Source organism: Mastomys coucha, unplaced genomic scaffold (genome assembly GCF_008632895.1).
Source record: "Mastomys coucha isolate ucsf_1 unplaced genomic scaffold, UCSF_Mcou_1 pScaffold3, whole genome shotgun sequence".
Classification (NCBI taxonomy): domain Eukaryota; kingdom Metazoa; phylum Chordata; class Mammalia; order Rodentia; family Muridae; genus Mastomys; species Mastomys coucha.
Genome location: NW_022196909.1, coordinates 41,709,792 through 41,724,082, shown reverse-complemented (window position 1 = coordinate 41,724,082; position 14,291 = coordinate 41,709,792). Strand labels below are relative to the sequence as shown.

The 14,291-nt window shown below is 49.6% G+C and overlaps 1 protein-coding gene across 4 annotated transcripts in view; it reads right to left on the bottom strand.

Moving 5' to 3' along the window:
- Slc19a1 (solute carrier family 19 member 1) overlaps nucleotides 1–494 on the bottom strand; it is a 20,253-nt gene extending 19,759 nt beyond the window's left edge. The window contains exon 1 of one of the 4 annotated variants that reach the window (XM_031348087.1): nucleotides 434–494. The gene's annotated coding sequence lies outside the window, so the exon portion shown is untranslated. Of the gene's footprint in view, nucleotides 1–60; nucleotides 151–433 lie in introns of those variants that run through there. The other 3 variants (XM_031348098.1, XM_031348094.1, XM_031348101.1) reach the window with 3 other exon arrangements.
- Between the last annotated feature and the right edge of the window lie 13,797 nt (nucleotides 495–14,291).

Genomic DNA, 14,291 nt, shown 5'->3' with positions numbered 1-14,291 from the left:
TCCTCTTCATCCGACCCCTGAGCCCCGCAGCCCGCCCGATCCCCTTTACGAGCCCCCTACCCGTCCAGCGCTGGACCGGCCTCAGCTCACCGCAGACTGCTTGGTCTGATCGAGCACAGAGGTGACCGCCCGGCCTAAGACCAAGGCCCCTCCCCGGGTCCGCCCCTGACCCCTGCTGGCTTGCAGAAGCCTGCGCGGGCTCTGTCAGGCTCTTCTTCAGACGAGCGCCCCGCGACCACCTGCTAAAGCATTCCAGGCACCGAGACATTGGCCAGCCACGGACTGCCTGCTAGAGTTGCACTGCCTGCACCAGCTGCGCACGCCCCTCGCTTGGGTATCAGCGTCTTTAGGTTCCAACGGCACCGACGGATTGCGCTGGGCTATGCATGGAGACCTCTCCTCCCCCCCACCCCACCCCCACATATCCACTCACCTTATATCAACCTGATTGTCAACAGGGACAGAAGGCTGGCTGGCCTAAGCGTGTTTAAGCCCCACCCCACCCTCCTTCACCCCCAATCCCCCAATCCTCCAAACTCTCACCCTGGCAGGGATATTCAGCTGATGCTCTCAGCAGGTGGGAGGCTGCTGGCAGCTTGGGGTGGTGTGGGAGGGGGCGGGACTCCTTCAAGCCAGCCTCTTTCCTCCTGATGGGTTTCGGCCGAGTACTTACCCCCAGGGCAGGGTCACTGCCTCAGCTGCCCTGGGGGCAGACCCAGAGAGACCACGCACTTTAGAAGCAAAGTAGAACGAGTAGGGAGGGGGCATGGGTCCAAAGAGGAATGGCCGACCAGCAACTCTGGTTTACTAGTTCCCAGGGTCGCTGGGAGGTTAGACTATAAGGTATGGTCATCTATAGGTATGGGATTCCAGGTGTGGACACCCAGTCTCCACACCAGCACTGCTTGTCCCCAGCCCATGGTGGCCACACCCCTCTGGACTTGGGCCTTCTGTGATACACGCAAAGGTGCTGGCCACCTAGTTGCTATACAAGGGAATTTGTCCAGGATGTTAGAGTGCTTCTCAGGCCAGAGCTGTGGAAAGCAATGTCCGCATCATGGGGTGTTTGGGAAACGCCAGGGCTCCTCTCTACAGGTTGGCAGCATGCACGCATGCGCTCTTGGGGCTGGCTGTTGCCCCCACCTCCTGCCTGGGAAATCTGCACGACCCTTGCTATTACCATGCCAGACTTGATCCAACAACCGTGAGTCCTTGTGAGTTGAAAAGAACAGGAACAAATGTCAACTTCTTTGGAACTGATGGTCAGGAAGCTGGAGGAATTTTAGGGTCTCCCGTATCTGGCTGTGTCAGTCACCTGCACCCTCGGGCCACTTGCTACTTACAGCCTGAAGGGCAAGACCTCAGAGCAACTGTCCTGAATATGTATAGTAATAGGAGTCTACAAGAACCCAGCCCTGGACAAGGCAGAGGAGGAGGTGTGGAGGAAGAGTATGACTCCAGTCTGTGCCCTTTGGGGACTCAGTGAGAGCACCCTACCTACAGGAGCACGTAGTGGTACCCATTCCACGTGGCCCATGGGTCACGGAGGGGAAGATATTGATAAGCTCAGCATCTACTCCAGGGCACTGGGCTCCCTTCAGCCTTGTCTCTCACTGTGTTAGGATTCCTGAGGGAGCTGCACCTTGTGGGTGGACCGGAGGTAGAAAGGCCCCTGTATCGTTTGTGAGCTGACATGTGGGTGCTGGGAATTGAACCAGGGTCCCCTGGAAGAGCAGCCAGTGCTCTTGACCCCTGAGCCATCTCTCCGGCCTCCCTCACCCTACCCTGCCCACCCTGGGTCATTTGGAGAAGACTTAGGGCAGAACAAGGAAGTTTCCAGAACGTCTGCTGTCTTAAGACGCGGGTGCTGGGAGGGCTCCGTATGACCTGCGCGTTCATTTTCCGGAGTGGAGCAAGTGCTTTCAGGAATGGTTTCTTGGATATAAAGTGGCCTACTGTTTGTTTAAGTGCTAGTGTGAGCATGGAAGTAGCCTTCAGTCTGTCTGGCCCATGGGAGTGAGAGCTTGGAACCCAGGATGGAGCCATAGGTGGGAGGGATCAGGATGAGCCACGAGCTAAACTCCAACTAGCTTATAAGTTCTAGTCACAGTTGATGCTGCAAGGCCTGATGCTTGCGGATCCACAGACATCTGGAGGAGCATCATCGAGCTCTGCAGCTCAATCCCATAGGGTACCAAACCCTAGAAGACCGTCCTAACTTGCTCCCTGATGACAGCATGGCTACCCCCTAGAGGACAAGTGTTTATTTGCCCATCCAATATCATCCAGAGCAGGGGTTCTCAACCTTCCCAATGCTGCTATCCTTTGATAAAGTTCCTCTTCACGTGGTGGTGACACTCCCCCACCCCCATCATACATTTTTTTTTCTGTTTTTTTTTTTTTTTTTCCGAGACAGGGTTTCTCTGTGTAGCCCTGGCTGTCCTGGAACTCACTCTGTAGACCAGGCTGGCCTCAAACTCAGAAATCCGCCTGCCTCTGCCTCCCAAGTGCTGGGATTAAAGGCGTGAGCCACCACCGCCCGGCCTATACATTTATTTTTGTTGCGACTTCCTAGCTGTAATTCCGTTACGGTTATGAGTCATAATGGCAAATAGCTCTCTGTGTTTTCTGAGGGTCGTGGATGACCCCTGTGAAGAGGTCATTCTATCCCCCAGAGGCTGAGAAGCCACAGACCTGAGCTAGTCCACTAACACCCTACCTCTCCAGACCATTTCCCAGCGAGAGGCAAGGCTGCCTGGTGGGAGCTGGGCTCTGAGGTTAGGAACAAGCAATCCACCCCAACTCAGGGGTGCCTCTGGGGAGCCCTTTAGCTCCGCACCTCCTACCAGCAAGACAGATTGGCACTTGTTCTATGTACAGAGGAGTTTGAAGAATAAGATGAGCACTCGGCACCATCCTAGCCTCGGGCTGGGAGGGTTCGTGAGGGAAAGATACCCAGCTGCCATTTCCTCCCACTGTCCAGGCTCGCTTGAGAACACTTGGACCTGCCGTGGACAGACTCAGGAAGAGAAACAACAGCATGGGGCTCCCCTGCCGTGCCAATTCCGGCCAGGGAGCCCAGCAACTGTGTTCACTGCTAATGGTCCCAAAGTCCATATTGTTCCGGATCAAGGACCTGCCCCCTGTGGCCTTTCTAGCCTTTGCCCAGCTCCAGAAAAGCCAGGCCTCCCATCTCCTCAGTAAAAAAAGGGCCAGGTTAGAATCTACTGGGGTGACTACTTTCAAGAGTCCACCTGTCTATACCAGCCGCACAAGGTATCCCAATACACAGTGGAAATCTAAGCGTATACTAGACTAGGAGAAGGCATCCCTCTCAGACAGAACCATAGCTTTCCCTCAGTAAGGTGGGCTGGCGAGTTTTATGCCAGCTTGACACGTGATAGGGTTACTGGGGAAGAGGGGGCCTCAGTTAAGGAAATGCCTCCATAAAAGATCCAGCTGGGGGGCAGTTTCTTACTTGGTGATTGATGGGAGAGAGTGAAGCCCACTGTGGGCGGTGCGATCCCTAGGCTCGGGATCCTGGATTCTATAAGGAAGCAGGCTGAGCAAGCCACAAGGAGCAAGCTGGTAAGCAACACTCCTTCGTGGCTTCTGCATCAGCTCCTGCCTCCAGGTTCCTGCTCTGTTTGGGTTCCTGTCCGGACTTCCTTTGATGATGAACAGGGATTTGGAAGTGTAAGCCACCTAAAAGCTTTCATGGTGTCTCATCACAGCAATTGGTAATCCTAACTAGGACAAATTGGGACCAGGATAGTAGGGTATTGCTGCGACAGACCCGATCATTTGAGGAGGATTGTGAAAAGACTTTGAGGCCTTGTGCTAGAAAAGCCATTGAGTGTTGAGAGTCCGGTGAGCTGTTCTGTAGGAGCTTGGAAAAGAAGAATGTTGGGATCTGTGCAGACAATGGAGGCCTGTGGAGTTTCAGGGACAAAGCAAAGACTCTACAGGGCCATTTGTGTGAGGGATCTGTGGTGCCTGGTCAACTGGAGCGGAAGAGTTAGCTAGGATTAACAAGAGACCCGAACCACTAAAGTAAAACCTTTGCTTGGCTGGGACAATGGATGCTGGTCAGCTGGGGCTGAAGAATCAGCTGTGATTAAGATGAGACCAGCATCACCGGCATGGAGTCTGCTGGGAAGGGGTCAGCACACAGAGGCTGTGTTCCAGAGGTGGCCGAGGTCTTACCTCCTGTTGGCAGCTGAACTGGGTAGTGTGAGAGTCACACTCGGTGGTGGTGGTGGTGGTGGTGGTGGTGTTGAAGGTGTGACCATGGAGAGCAGCTGAGGCTTGGCGCTGGGTGGCAGGGTTAAGAGAGCTCAGGAGAGGCTCCTGGTGAAAGTGGAGCCCAGTTACGGCAGAAGACTCCACTACTGGGGTATGACCACCAAACAGCGGAGGAGTACAGCCAACCAGAACCTAAGAGGGCAAGCTGTGTGTGCTGCAGAGGGCAGAGCCAGAGAAGTGCCCTGTGGAGGAGCCCAGAAGATGGTAAGTAAATCCCAGCTATGGAGTAATCTATTCTGTTAGAGTTTAGTTTTACTTTGAGTTAATTGCTATTGCACCCTGGTTCTTCCCTCTCGAAGTGAGAAGGTATTTAATTTATTTTTGATTGTACAGAAGCCCTCAGTTGAGAGACTTTTATTTAAAAAAAAAATTTATTTATTTGTTTTATGTAAGTACACCGTCACTGTCTTCAGACACACACCAGAAGAGGGCATCAGATTTCATTACAGATGGTTGTAAGCCACCATGTGGTTGCTGGGAATTGAACTCTAGACCTCTGGAAAAGCAGTCAGTGTTCTTAACCACTGAGCCATCTCTCCAGCTCTGACTTTAAATATTTTTAAATGTATTTATTTTATGTATATGAGTGCATTGTGGTTGCCTTCAGACACACCAGAAGAAAGCATCAGATCCCATTACAGAGGGTTGTGAGCCACCATGTGGTTGCTGGGAATTGAACTCAGGACCTCTGGAAAAGCAGTCAGTGTTCTTAACTGCTGAGCCATCTCTGCAGCCTCGAGAGACTTTTAATTTTGAAAGCCTTTGGATTTTAAGCGAGACTGGTTATTCTGAAAAGACTGATTTATTTTATTTTTTTAAGTGTTTGGTTTTTCAAAGGCTGTGGGACTTTTAAAATTGATAGTACGGTGTGATCTTGGAGAAGAACAAGAAAGGAAAGGCTATACTTTGACAGTGGTGTGTGTATCAAGTTAACAGTCAGTCAGTTGTGCTGGTTGGTTCTATGTCAACTTGACACAAACTACAATTATCTGAAAGGAGGATCCTCCACTGAGAAAAAATGCCTCCATAAGATCCAGATGTAGGGCGGACTCTTAATTAATGTTTGATAGGGGAGGATGGGGTGGGATCATCCCTGGGCTAGTGGTCCTATAAGAAAGCAGGCTGGCCAGGCAATGGTGGCGCATGCCTTTAATCCCAGCACTTGGGAGGCAGAGGCAGGCGGATTTCTGAGTTTGAGGCCAGCCTGGTCTACAGAGTGAGTTCCAGGACAGCCAGGGCTATACAGAGAAACCCTGTCACGAAAAAACAAAACAAAACAAACAAACAAACAAACAAACAGAAAGAAAGAAAGCAGGCTGAACAAGCTATGAGGAGGAAGCACCCCTCCAGAGTTTTTGCATCAGCTCCTGCCTCCAGGTTCCTGCTCTGTTTGCGTTCTTGTCCTGACTTCTTTTGAAAATGAACAGTGATGTGGAACTGAAAGCTAAACCGACCTCTTTCATGGTGTTTTATCACAGCAATAGTAACCCTAAGAAACAAAGCTTAGTCCTCACACCGAGTACATGACCTGACCTAAGAGATGCATCCGTTTCTGACCCAGCCTAGAAGACACTATGTCTCTGTGTCGGAAATTTACTCAGAAGCCGTTTACTTGGTGGCCTTCCATAAGGATCCTATAGGTTCCATGACAGCAGGAGTGGCCCCTTCTAGCTCCTGGTCAGACCCCTCAGGTTTAGAAGGACACACTTTGAAGCAGGGAGGACCCTCTGTCCCCCCAAAAGTGGGGTTCTCAGGACAGGAGGACTTAGTATCAAAGGGCAACCAGATGGCCTTGAGCCAGTGGAGAAAAGGAACGTTAAGAGTTGAGTCCTGCTGCCATGCATGGTGAGGGGCAACGGTCAGTTTGCAACATATCCCATGAAGGGGGAGGAAGGAGCTAAGGTGATCATTCAGTCTCGGTGGAGTGAACTCTGGGCCTAAGGTGGGAAGTCAAACGAGAGTGTATGGAAAGGGGAGAGAAAGAACAGAGGGAGGGAGGGCTTTGGAAGGCGTCCGTAGCATAGGGGACTGGTGCTATGTGCTAGAGGAATACAGCATTCCATCCGAGTGGCCAAGGTGAGTCTTGGATGTCTTAGAGACAGCAGGATGTGACTACCCCTTTTCTACAGCCCCTGCATCAGTGACGTGGGGCTGCCGACACAAGGCTGAGATAGATACTTGGACATGGACACACACAAGTCCATAGGCCTAGTGAGGTCCTTTTATCAGCCCCAACATCGGTGTGGGTGAGGACAGGAGACTAGGCAGCTGGCTTCCTCTGCCCGGGAGCCCTGCTGTCACTTCTGGGTCTTGAGAGCCTCAGAGCCCCCAGTGTTCGGAAGGCCCTGGTGAAAGAGAGGCTGTCAAGCTCAGTTGAGGAGGCTAACTTGGGCGGGGTGCCTTAAACCTGTCACTGTGGATGGTGTCTCTTCTGCCTAGGATTCTGGATGGTTCTGAGTGGACACCTTCAGGAGACCTGCTGCCCACTCCCAATCCACAGGTCCCCTTAGGTGGCCTCTGTTCTAGAACAGGTCTGGATGCTGTCAATGGAGGGGAGAATGTATGCTACACCTTGTCAGCAAGGAAGTAGGGCGGAGCAGGCAGCCTGGTGAGGGGCCTGCTGTCACACACACACACACACACACACACACACACACACACACACACGCACGCACAGACAAAACACACTCACACACACACATGCATGCATGCACACTCACGCATGCACACATGCATGCACAGACACAACACACTTAAACACACATAGACACACACACAGAGAAACTGACACATTTGGACACAGACACACACTGACACACTTAGACAGATACACACACAGACACACACACTCACGCACATGCACGCACAGAGAAACTGACACATTCAGACACAGACACACACAGACACACACATGCACCAACATACTTAGACACACACACACACACACACACACCCCTCTGAAGTCCTGAAAGGTGATAAGTGGAGCCCTCCTACCCCTGGGCCTTCAGCCAGGGTCCTTGGTGCCTCTTGAGGTTTCAGCAGCCTGGCTGGCCCGGGACAGTCCTTTCTTCCATTCTTTTCCTAGACACCAATCTTGCATCTATCTTATTTCTGGCCCAAAGCTACACAGGGAGAACGTGAGAGAGAACTAGAGATGCAGGTCTTTCCAGAGCTCAGTCCTGTGCCTCTGGTCCAGTCGTCAGGCACACGTTTGAACTCGTGATGTTCGTTTCTCCTGTTAACTATCCCTTGCTTTCTCTCTCTTCCCTCCTTCTGTGGATGACTGGACTCTGGCACTTCTTAAAATGCTGAGTCAAGTTGGTTGCTCCTGGTCCCAGCCTTGTATCTCTCAGAGCCACCTGGGCTGGGAAGGGTTAACTCGGAACAAGCCAGCCATTAGCGGTGTGACTGTGCTGGACTGTTCATAACATGGATCCCCAACTCCTTTTTACAATGTGGAGTTCAAACATGTCTTCATAATGCAGAACACAGAGGAGCCCCCATCCCTCACATCATCCCCTTTGAGAACAGGGTGGTTTATTCCAGGCCAATATGAGGAACCATGGCTCAGGAATGTGGATTCTGGTTGCTCTGAATAACATGTTCCGACATAGAAGCAAGTTGCACAAACTTGTATGGCCATGGAGCAAAAGAACGTCAAGCCATTTCCCAAGTCTATTGCTGGAAAAACTAGGTGGGCAGGTTACAGACAAGCAAGGGAGTCTCTGCTATGGGTTTTGGATGCTGTCTGAAGATATTCTTAGCTTTGGGGTTGGGAGAGGTTGTTAACACAGTCTAAAGGTTTTATTTAATCCAGAGGGTGTTGGGTCAGACACAGCAGTAGGCAATGACTGCTATTCAGGGAACTAAATGTAGCCCAAGAGAACCGACTCTGGATTGGCCACATTCTGGCATGTCACAATGCTGAGGTTGTAATCAGTGGATCACTCTTGGGAAATCTTTGACACCAGCATGTGCGGTTTGTTTACTTTTCTGAAAATATCAGTTCATAGTAAAAAAAAAAAAAAATCCCAGGACTCTACTCAAGAAGTAGAGGCAAAAGGACCAAAAGCTCATGGTATTTAAAAAAAAAAAAGCTAAATACTGTGCATGGTGGTCCATACCTGAATCCCAGGACTCAGGAGGCAGAGGCAGGCAGCTGTCTGTGAGTCTGAGGGCACTGTGCTCTGTGTAAATGAGTTCCAGGACAGCCAGGAATGTATAAAGCGACCCTCTCTCAAACAAACAAAAAAGCAAACAAAAAATTCATAGTCAACCTTAGCTATACTGTGAATTCAAGGCCAGCCTAGGGTTACATGAAACTCCATCTTAAAAAGAAAAAAATAAAAAGGGTGAATGGGTGGGGCATATAGAGACCATAGGTCACAAAGACTGTCTATGAAGAGATGACTATGTAAAAGTGTCTGGCTGAGGAAAGACGGTCTTTTTTTCCCTAAAGATTTATTTATTTGTTTGTATGTAAATACACTGTCTTATTTATTTTACGTATATAAATACACTGTTGCTGTCTTCAGACACACCAGAAGAGGGCATTGGATCCCATTAAAGATGGTTGCTGGGAATTGAACTCAGGACCTCTGGGAGAGCAGCCAGTGCTCTTAACCACTGAGCCATCTCTCTAGCCCCCAAAGACAGTCTTGAGAACTCAAGGTAGTTCAAGACTGACTGAGGTCCCCATGGGAAGGGAGCAGACACCAGGAATGAGGGAGCTCTGTAACAGAAGCTTGCCCATCTTGTTTGAGACCCTGGATACCATTCCCAGATCTGTGGGGGAAAATAACCCATCTATCTGTACTTAACGAACACTACTTCAAAGGGGCCACATACCTAAATTAGAAGATAGCACCATTTACATTTGCTTCCGTAAACTTCAGTTCCCTAGTGAACGTCTTGGTCTTGTGCGTGCCTGCTGCCAGCAGCTGGTGGCTGTGGACTGGAAACCTTGGGTGTGGCCCCTTTCGATCGTCATAAGGAGTCCGATGGCAGTCCACATGCCTCCGTACCACTGACAATCAGCTGATCACAAGGAGAGGTTTATCTTGGGTGGCAGTGACTTGCTGCCTTTGGGTCTGTAGTGAAGGCAGAGGGCTACAGCAGAAGCTGGAGGACTGCACAGCTGCTCATGCTAAAGCCAGGAAGCAAAAGGAACCAGGAAAATGCTGGATCGAACAGTCCCCTTCAAGGTCAAGGTGTGCACTTGGGTCGGGCGGTGATGGCGCACACCTTTAATCCCAGCACTTGGGAGGCAGAGGCAGGTGGATTTCTGAGTTTCAGGCCAGCCTGGTCTACAGAGTGAGTTCCAGGACAGCCAGGGCTACACAGAGAAACCCTGTCTCGAAAAAAAAAAAAAAAGATGTGCACTTGGTAAGCTAGACTTCCCACTAGGTCCCACCCTTTATAAGTAACAGCTGCGGATGGTGGTACACACCAGCACTTGGGAGGCAGAGGTAGGTAGATGTCTGTGAGTTCAAGGTCAGCCTGGTCTACAAAGTGAGTTACAGGACAACCAAGGCTACACAGAGAAACCCTGTCTCAAGAAGAAAAAAAAAATTATCATCACCTTTCTGTAATACCACACTGAGAACAAAGCCTTCAATGCATGTCCCTTGGGGGGACAGTGTGCATCCAACTATTGTACTAAGTTCTGAGATGAAAAGGGAGACTCCATCTTCCCAAACAGGATGCCAAGGGCAAGAGTCCTTCCTTGAGGCAGGCCTTCGGGATCCAGGAAGCAAAGTCTCCGAAAGGGAGAGTTATCAGCCTGGGCATCAAAAGATGCCATTAAATGAACCACAAAGCAAGCCACACTTGGGAGAAAATATCCATCCAGGGCATGGATTCAGAATACTTAATCAACCCTCATAGCTCAAGACTAAGAAGATGGGATGCCCGGGGTTGGCGAGATGGCTCATCGGGTAAGAACACTGACTGCTCTTCCAAAGGTCCTGAGTTCAAATCCCAGCAACCACATGGTGGCTCACAACCACCCATAATGAGATCTGTCGCCCTCTTCTGGCATGGCTGAAGACAGCTACAGTGTACAATAATAATATACAGTGTATAATAATAAATAAATCAATAAATCTTTGGGCTGGACCAAGCAGAGGTACTAAAACTTCAATTCCCAACCACATGAAGGCTCAAAAAAAAAAAAAAAAAAAAAAAAAAAAAAAAAAAAAAAGAAGAAGAAGAAGAAGAAGAAGACAAGATGCCCAAGTTTTAAAATGCGAAAGATCTGAGGCAGCAAATGGGATAAAGATACTTGTTACCTCACTCGACAGATTGAGCCAGGCGCTGACTCCTGCTAATTGTCTGATGACCCACACGTGTGTGTGTGTGTGTGTGTGTGTGTGTGTGTGTGTGTGTGTGTGTGTGTGTTTGCATGTGGGGGAAGCATGCGCACCCACTAGACAAATGTAATAAAAGTAAAATATGCAAGATCTGAACAGTTGAGTCTTGAGCATCTAAGATCACTATCGTCCCTCACCAATCAGTGGGGGACCACGGCGTGCCCTCAAGAGAGGCTAATACTTAAAACCAGACAGCACTAAGCGCCGGCGACGACACGCAGCAGTCACCAGGTGGGGCATGTGGCACATCTGTTTTGGAAAAGTCAAGTGTGTCCAATTCTCTGTCCCCGTTCTCGGGAGGAGCAAAGCATAATCCTCTACAAAGCTCATGCACTTTTATTCAAGACTGCTCACAACTAGCAGCCACCCAGACGCACAGCAGGACCTAAGGGACAATCCCATGACCTCAGTGGTGACTGGAGCTCTGGGTGAGTCTTCGGAATCATAGTGTTGTCGAGTCCCTCCTGTATGCCCTGCCCAGTGGCAAGGCTCTGTTGTGGCAGGAAGCCTGCGGCTAGCAGAGGATACTGGGGAGGGCTGGGCTCTTGGGTTAAGTGGGAACTCTCTTGACAGGCAGAATGTGGTCATCAGGTACAGCAGCCTTAATCACATGACCGAGTGTTTCTTACCTGTGAATTGCACCTCAATAAAGATGGTTTTTCCACTCTAACGTGCATGGGTGAAAGACCTGGGGCAGGACAGATGACAAGCTCCTCCCTGCCCTACTGGGAGTCAGGCCAATACAGCTAGAAGAGAGACAGCAGCAGGAAGTTTGGACCTGGGAGGCCACGGGTGGTAGGGAAGGTGGCCAGCTGGGTAGTAGGACGTTGGCCTCTGAGTACAGGCGGTACGAAATGTTCTAGAGCCAAGAGGTAGTGTTCACGTCTGGCATGTTTCAGTCACACGTATTCCTCTCTGAATAATAAAGCTAAGGAGCGTTTAACGATTAACTTTCCTCCGTGTGCTCTTGGGTGAGATGCGGCGGTGCGTGTGATCCGAACTCACGCCCATTCATTAGCCTATGGACAGGGTGCTGTTTTTGTTTCATTTCCTCTGTGTGACTCAGTCAGAAGACTGATTGGAATATTTTCAGGGCTGTGATTTTTTTTTTTCTCTCTTGAGTGCACATGCCCGGACAAATGCATGTGCAGGTGTTCCAGATGTTGACACTGGTTATCTTTCTATATTTCTCTCCACCTTTTTTTTTTTAAAAAAAAACCCCACATTTTAAAGTTAAATAATTATTAATTGAGCACATGTAGTGGTCATAGAACAACCCGTGGAAGTAGGTACTTTTTTTTCTACGACATGGATTTCAGGAATTGAACTTAAGTCCTCAGCTCTGAGCAACAGTCAACTTTATTCTCCTGAGCCATCTTGCTTGCCCTTCTGTTTTTTTTTTGTTTGTTTGTTTGTTTTGTTTTGTTTTTGAGACAGGGTCTCTCCCTGAACCTGGAACATGCTGTTTTAGAAATTACTGTCTAGCCAGATGACCCCTGGAATCCACCTGCGTCTATTCTGCTAGTACCGGGCTCTCATTCACCTACTGCCATACCAAGCTTTTATATGGGTACGGGAGGTGATGCTTAGGTCCTCACGCTTGTATGGCAAGCACTGAACTTGCTAAGCTATCATCCCAGCCCCCATACCAGGTGATATGGTACTTTTTTTGTTGTTATTGCTGTTCAGTTAATATTCAGTTTTACAGAGTTAAGATATGTGGCCTAGAGTAGTTATTATTATTATTATTATTATTATTATTATTATTATTATTATTATTATTATTATCCAAGCTAGAGAGGTTAAGAGACCTTGCTGTTCTTGTAGAATCTGGATTCTGTTCCCAATCCCACATGGTAGCTCATAATATTCTGTAATTCTAGATTTGATGCCCTCTTCTGGCTTCTGTGGGCACTGCACACACACACACACACACACACACACACACACACACACACTGTACATACACACATTCAGGCGAACACTCATAAGCACAGAAGTTTAAAAATAAACCTTCATTTTTAAAGTTTGTTTTTAAAAAATTTTTGGAAACTGTTTTAAGCTCTGATTTGCGACTGGGTTTGGAGCTGTCTTTAAACTTTTTTCACGGACTCTCAAAGGCATTTTTTTCCTATGCGGTGTGTTTTCCATTAGCAAGAAAAATAAAAAATATCTGGCAATATGGTTTAAGACTTGGTGCATTTTCTAGAATGTCTCTGGTGAGGGCCACCCTGAGGCAGAGTACACCCACCTTCTTCTCCCTCACCCACCTGTTCCCACACTTTAGCACAATTGTGGGACTCCCACAAGCTATGCCCCCGGGAAATGCTCATTTTCATTTTCTGGCACCTGATCCTCCTGTGTCCGCCTTTCTCAGCTCCTGCTTGGATGCCAATCCCCTTTCCCTCTGTAAGAGCCTCCTGCACTGTTTGCCTGGGTTTCTCTCAACGAGGGTGGACTACCTTCCAGCACAGGACTATCCTACCCTTGGGTCACCATCCTGTCCAGGACCTGTCAGGTTCCTCCGTGGAGCTAGCTCTGCTGGGATGCTGGTGGAACACCAAAGAGAGGACTCAGTGGACCAGGGACTGAGCCTACAGCCACTCTGACTACTGACTCTTGGGAACACTGCAGAGAAAGCGGGTAGAGCAGGCTAGTTTGGGTCCTCAGGGATGGTAAGAGCCAGTGTCCAGCTCGGGGCAAGATCGCTTCTGGCCTTTGTAGCCTCCAAATTAGCTGGTCTGAGTGGTCTCTCAGCTGTGTACCCACTTTCTATAACCAGCTGGGACTGGGGACAGAAGACAGCCTGGTAGGGCTGTCCCAAGGATCGAGTCAGACCTTTGCCTCAAGTTCTGTAAATCTCAGCGTTGGCTGCGTCTAATTATGACTGACAGGTACTAAAAAGTACCTTTGCTGAAAGCACTGACCCTTGCCTCAGCCACAAGAGAACTAACGTCAGGAAGAAGCCCGGCCGCTCTTTGTTTTTGTCTCTGTCTTCGTCGCTTTGGATCGGACTCCAGTCCACTACACACAGACAAGCTAATCACCCAAGGAAAGTGTCTAGCCCAGCACCAGTGGGAGCCCAGAAACCTGGAACAGCCGGCTTTCATACCGTCCTCAGAACCATTCCAGAGCCTCAGGACACACCAGGGTGTGGTCTCCAGACACTGTCCCAGCCCTACTGCCGCCTTAGGTTCTAGGAAGATCAGAGTCACAGTTATATCGCTTGTGATGATGTCGTCCCCCGAGCTGAACTCTCACCTCACAGGCATCTGCTGAAGCCTCAGTCTGCAAGAGTTCTCAGAGCCTCCTTGCCGAACCAGGACTGAACCAGTGATGGAGGCTGCTGGGGTCACAAGCACCTCAGGTCTCTTCCCCAACCAGACAGGCTGGAGGTAGACTGAGATGAGTGGTCTCCACCTTCCCGACATGGCTGAAATCCTCTCCTGCCTTCTCACTTTTCCTCTGGTTTCCTCTGTAAGTAGCTAGACCTGATGTGATGAAACCCTCCAGCACCAGGAACTCAGTAGCATTCCCCGCGGGGGAAGCAGGGTGCCCTTCACCTGGATGGGGGGAGTTTTTCTGCATCATCTTGCTCGACTGCCTGTGAATCTG